General features: G+C 35.3%; 1 pseudogene; it reads left to right on the forward strand.

The window, feature by feature from the left end:
* LOC102471529 (E3 ubiquitin-protein ligase COP1-like) overlaps window positions 1-6,874 on the forward strand; it is a 76,065-nt pseudogene that overhangs the window by 16,045 nt on the left and 53,146 nt on the right.

Raw genomic sequence — 6,874 nt, forward strand, 5'->3', positions numbered from 1 at the left:
TCACCCCCCAGGGGGGATGGTCACGCCGCAATCCCTTCTCCTCCATTCTCCTCTCGGGATCTTGGGCATGCACGCACACGCGCCCGGCGTGAGTTTTAAGCCACCGGGTCCGGGACATGAACCACGGTCGACTACGTGGGAGTCCAGCGACATAGCCATTACTCTAACTGCTGGTTCCCTGGGTAAAGTCTTTTTAAAAGCAAAATAATAAATAGTGATTGAATGTTTAAAAAAGTAATTGGAATAATAATGATCTGAAAAAAATGAAAGCTATTGGATGATGATGATGGGGATTTTAATTTTAATATCTTCGTATTGACTGATATGCATGGTACTCCTTCTAGAAAAAGAAATATAATACAATGTAAAGTTATATGTGATTCAATGTAATATAAACAAGATTATGATAATAATAAATAAATTAAAAAAAAATCTTTACCTCATGATTCACTAATTGTATGACCTCTGGCAAGTAACCAAACCTCCCTGTGTGTCATTTCTCTCATGTGTAATAAGGGATGATGATAGTATCTAATTTAAAATATCATTATTTTTAAAATGACAATATTGGACAATCCTTGTAGCCTGGTTTTATGTGAATTAGATCCCACATGGCTGACTGCACCATGCAAGTCCTGAACCTGGAAGCTTGAAAAACACACCAGGCATGTCTGTAAGCATGCCCCAAATCCTGAAAGGTGAGACAAATGGAGAAGAGATTACAAAATGATTATTCCCCATGGGGAAGTGCTTCCTCACTTTTCCTCTTTATCTTTCTCCCTGGCATGTGCACATGCTCTTTAGAAAATTTTAAACAAAACAAAACAAAAACTTCGTAAAGTACTTCAAAGAGTATTCTATGAATAATTATTTAAGAGAAATGAGAAAAAGTGTAATAAAATTGTTGATATCTATAGAAACTCTTTTGAGAAACTTCAAAACATTGTTCAAAGCAGTTGCACCATTTTATGTTTATTCCAGCCATGTATTATGGTTCCAAATTTCCCCACATCTTCCTTACACTTATTTTTATCCATCTTTCTTATTATAGCCATCTTAGTGGGTGTGAAGTGATATCTCATTGTGGTTTTATTTTTTTTGAGAGTTTTTTTCTTATTGGGCACATGTGCTCGCCAGAAAGACAGAGAGAGACATAGAGATAGAAAGTGAGAAATCATCCCCCAGAGGGGATGGCCACGCCACAATCCCTTCTCCTCCATTCTCCTCTTGGGATCCTGGGCATGCACACACACGTGCCCAGCATGAGTTTAAGCCACCAGGTGCAGGACTCAAACCGTGGTCGACTACATGGGAGTCCAGCAGCATAGCCATTATGCTAACTGCTGGTCCCTCTCATTGTGGTTTTGACTTGCATCTTCCTGAAGGCTAATGATATTTTGCATTTTCCACATACACTGTATATCTTCTTGCTGGCCTAGCTACAGTAGTACAGTTGGTAGGGTGCCACTGTACAATCCTGGAGCCATATAAAGCTCTGGGATTCAGATTTTAGGTTGACTTGAACACACTGGGCATGCCCATAGGAACACTCATGATCCTTGCTGACTGGAGGATTGGAGGAGTATTGTTGTGTGACAAGACCCTGTTGGAAGTCAGTCTATCTCTATCTCTCTCTCTCTGGAAATAAATAAATAAACTTAAAAATATATTGCATATTTTCTTGGATAAATGTCTATTCAGGTCCACTGTACATGTTTTGACAAGGTTATTTACTTTTTTATTAGTGAGTTGTATGAGTTATTTATATTTCCTATATACAAGACTCTTATCAGATATCTGATTTGCAAATATTTTAATTCAGTAGGTTGCTTTTACTTTCTTAATAGTGTCTTTCAAAGCACAAAAGTTTTTGATTCTAATGAAATACAATTTATCAGTTTTTTTTGTTGCTTATGCTTCTGTCCTCATATCTAAAAAGCCTTTGTCTAACCCAAACTCGCAGATGTACTTTTATATGTTCTTCCAAGTATTTTGTAGTTTTAGCTCTTATATTCAGGTTGTGATCCCTATTGAGTTAATTTTCATACATGGTGTGAGGTAGAGGTCTAACTTCTTTTGCATGTGAATACAGTTGTTCCAGTACCATTTGTTCAAGACTATTCTGTTAATGTTGAATTAAATGGTATTCTTGTTGAACATCAATTGATTCTAAATGTGAGGCTTTATTTTTACACTCCCAAGTCCATTCTTCTCAGCTATATGTCTATCTTTGTGACAGTATCATAATGTATCTAGTAACTTTTGAAATTGGGAAGGGTGAGTTTTCCAACATTATTCTTTTGTAGAATTGTGTTGGCCAGTCTGAGAACCTTGAATTTTCATATGAATTTTAGAATTTCCTTTACAATTTCTGCAAAGCAGGCTGAAATTTTCACTAGGATTACAATGAATCTGTTGAATTTAGAAAAAAATGTCACACAACATTAAGTCTTGAATAATGAACATGGGAGTGACATTTCATTTATTTAGATTTTTAAAAATTTATTTCAACCCTTGTTTATAGTTTTCAAAGTATAAATTTATTCAATTTATTCCTAAGTACTCTATTCTTTTAAGATGCTATGTAGAACATTATTCTCTTAATTTTCAGATGGATAGAAATTTTATATATATCTTGTATCATGCATCTAACTAAACTTTATTAGTTCTAGTAGTTTTTCTGGTGTGTTCTTTTGAATTTTTAATATACAAGTTCAGGTCATATAAAAATAAAAATTGTTTTACTGACCAATAGGTGCCATGGTAGTTAAGGTGCTGGATTCACGCATGGCTGACTGTGATTCAAGTTCTGTACCTCACAGCTTGAAAATCACCCTGGCTACATGGGGAGGCATGTCCAAAATCCTGAAAAGAAAATGGAGGAATAGGGAATGTAGCAGGGCCATCCCCTCTAGGGTGGTGGTGGGGAAGAAATTTCTCACTTTCTCTCTGTCTCTCTCTGGTGAGTGTACATGCCCTATGGCAAAAAACTAAAACAGCAAAAAAGTTTTACTTCTTCCTGTCTAATATTGATTTCTTTTTAATTTTATTCTAGTTTATTCATCTACTTATTCTATGAGAGAGAAAAGGAGAGAGACTTAGAGAAAGGAAGAGTGAGAGAATAAGAAGAGAGAAATGCATCTCCATCAGAATCTCCATATTTTTATCCACTCCCAGTCTATATAGAAAATAAAAAAGATGGCAGAGTTAGAAGACAGGAGTGGTGACCTTTCTTGTGCTGATGCTGCTCCTACCCTCAACCCATCCAAGAGCAAAAGGAAAGCAGGAGTGTTACAGCCTAAATTGATCAGGAAAGCCCCCTTTCCAGCCTAGAGCATGGGAGAAGGGGCTGCATCTGCCCCCACACCTCACAGAGCATGCATGGTATATGACGTCAGCTACCAACCTTGTATTCTAATTTCTTAGCTCAGACCCCAGACACATTAAGATCAGAGAGGTTTGGGGTATATAAGAGTCAAACAACTGAACGTAGTGGAGCTCTGGAGGAATTCTCTCCCCACAGTCACCCCAGTAGGAAAAAGATTTACAGTAGAAACTCTCTGTAAATCTGAACACAAATTCTCACTGTGGATATCACACTGCCTTCTACAGTAGAAGAAGGAAACTGGCACAGACTGAATTCAAATCAAGCACACAGCTACAGAAACCTAAGAAAGTAGCAAGAAATGACTATATAACCAGATGACTAAAAATTACAGTAGATCATCAAGAAATATGAGAAAACCAGGAAATATGTTCCTCCAAAGGAACAAAATAACTCCTCACCAACAATGGATAAAACACAAGAAAACACAGAAATATTAGAAAAAGAATTCAGAATATTTATCATAACTGAACTTAATGAGCTGCAAGAACAAACAACTAATTCCAGGAGATGAGAAAACCTTCCCGTGACTTGAAGGAGGAACTCCATAAAACGATAGACATCCTTAAAAGAAATCAAACAGAACTTCTCAAGATAAAGAATATGGACCCTGGCATTTGATAGAAAGTGGTTGGATATGGAGAATCTATTGTTGAGTGAAGCAAGCCAGGATATGAAAGAAAGATATTGTATGTATCCACTTAATATATACCAACTATCTACACTTTATGGTAGAGATAGAAATATTGGAGGGCATAAAAGCAGTGGAAATAGTTAGGGATGCTGAAAACAGTGTGGAACGGGGCGGGAGAAGGGAAGAGAAGAATAGCAAGAAAACAAATAGAGGCATGACATTAGTGGGACATAGAAATGGTTTATTACCTGTTGATGATAACATGCATAGTATTATCAACTGGACTGGTCTGAGAATTATTTCATGTTGGGTAAATGCTTTTTACAAGCAAAATGATATATAATGATTGAATGTTTGAAAAAATAATGGAATAATAATAATAATCTGGAAAAAATGATGAAAATTATTTGATGATGATGATGTGATAGTAATGTCTTTGTCTTAACTGACATGCAAGGTATTCCTCTGGAAAAAGAAATGTAATACACTGTAAAGATATGTGATTCAATGTAATATAAACAAGATTATGATAATAAATTTTAAAATTGTAAAAAAAATCTTTTAAAATTAAACATAAAAGATAAAAAATATATAAAAATATGATGCAGGAAATCAAAACCTCCATCAAAAACATTAATAGCAAATTAGACCATGCAGAAGGAAGAATCTCTGACCTTGAAGACAAAACTTCCAACTCAGTACAAGCAACCAAGAAGAAAGGAAAAATACACATTAATAATGAGGACAACTTATGGGAAATCCTAGAAACTATTAAATGCCCAGATATTTACAGAAGGCGATGAGACAGGTAAAAGCTTAGAAAATCTCTTTCATGATATATTAGCTGAAAAATTTCCAAATTTAGAGAGACACATAGAATTCCCAATCCAAGTAATACAAAATACAGCAAGTAGATTTAACATAAGAAGATCCTATTCAAGCCACATCATAGCCAAACTGTTAAAAATCAGGCAGGCAATATTCTAGAAATGACAAGAGAGAAATGACAAGTTACTTACAAAAGTTATCCCACTGGAGTGATTCCATCCTGCAAGGTTGTTTTCAGAAGCCACAGTTGTTTTCCTCTGTCCACCCTCTTTCCCACCTAAGTTCATGCCACCTCCCCATGAAGGATTTGGTGGACATAGACATGAGCCCCCTGAGGCCCCAGAACCATTTTTGCAGTTGTGAACTAAAGGCCAACAGAGATTATGACTTTAAGGTGGATAGTGATGAAAATGAACACCAGTAATCTTTAAGAATAGTCAGTTTAAAGGCTGGTACCAGCAAAGGATGGACTTCACGTTGTTTAAGCAGAGGCAATGAATTACGAAGGCTGTCTAATTAAAGTAACACTGGCAACACTAAAAATGTCTGTGCAGTCAACAGTTTCCCTTGGGGGCTTTGAAATAACATCATCTGTGGTCTTAAAGTTGAAGTGTGATTCAGGGCCTGTTCATATTAGTGGAAAGCATGTAGTAGCTGTGGAGGAAGATGCAGAGTCAGAAGAGGAAGTGGAAGAGGACAGGAAACTCTTAAGTATATCTGAAAAGTAATCTGCCGCTGGAGGTGGTAGCAAGATTCCATGGAAAAAAGTAAAGGTTGCTGCTGATGAAGATGATGATGACAATTAAAATGATGATGATGATGATGATGATTTTGAAAACAGAAGAAAAACCTCCAGTGAAGAAATCTATATGAGATACTCCTGGCAAAAAATGCTCAAAAATCAAACCAGAATGGAAAAGATGCAAAATCATCAACACCAAGATCAAAAGGTCAAGAATCATTCATAAAACAGGAAAAAAAAAACTCCCCAAACACCAAAAAGATCTAGTTCTGTAGCAGGCATTAGAGCAAAAATGCAAGTAAGTATAGAAAAATGTGGTTCTCTTCCCAAAGTGAAAGCCAAATTCATCAATTACATGAAGACTTGCTTCTGGACGACTGGTCAACAGGTTATTCAAGATCTCTGGCAGTGAAGGAAGACTCTTTAAGAAACTAGCTTAAGGAATTGGTTAAAATTTTCCATCTTACTTCATTTCTGTAACAGTTGATAACTGGTTGTGTTTTTCATAATATAAAGTGTGAACTTTCCCTACTTGCCCTACCATGTTTGATAAATGTTGTCCAGGTTTCATTGCCAAGAATGTGTTGTCCAAAATGCCTGTTTAGATTTTAAAGATGAAACTTCACCCTTTGCTTTGTTTTCAATATATATGGAATGTTATGAGAAGACATATTAGTACTGGTGGTTAGACATGGAAATGGTGGGAAGACAAAAATATACACATGAAGTAAACAGCATTTTAATAATAATTTTTAAAAAGTTACCCCATTAGACTAACATCAGACTTTTCAACTCAAATAATGCAGGCAAGAAAATAATGGGAAGACATATTTAAAACCCTTAAGGAAAAACAATTTCAGCTAAGAATACTATGCCCTACAAGATTATCCTTTAAATGAAATGGAAAAATAAAATAATTCCCAGATAAACAAAAGCTGAAATAATACACCAAAAGTAGTCCAGCTCTTCAGAAAATACTTAAAGGAATACTGAACCTGAAAAACTAAAAGCAGATAAATATAAATAAGAGAACACAAAAAATTAGGAAAAGAAAGCATTACTAAATGACAGGGATAAGTCTTTAAGTATATCAATAATAATAGGTTAAATTCCCCTATTAAAAGACACAAATTGGTTCAATGAATAATAATAATACCAGAAACCTATATGTTATTTACAAGAAACATACCTCTTTTCTAAATAAGTTTATTTATTTATTTTTATATATACATTCAATCACATTGTTTAGCTTACAATGTGAGCATTTCAATATGTGAACACTTCT

The sequence above is a fragment of the Tupaia chinensis genome, unplaced genomic scaffold, assembly GCF_000334495.1.
Source record: "Tupaia chinensis unplaced genomic scaffold, TupChi_1.0 Scaffold141861_1, whole genome shotgun sequence".
Lineage (NCBI taxonomy): Eukaryota > Metazoa > Chordata > Mammalia > Scandentia > Tupaiidae > Tupaia > Tupaia belangeri.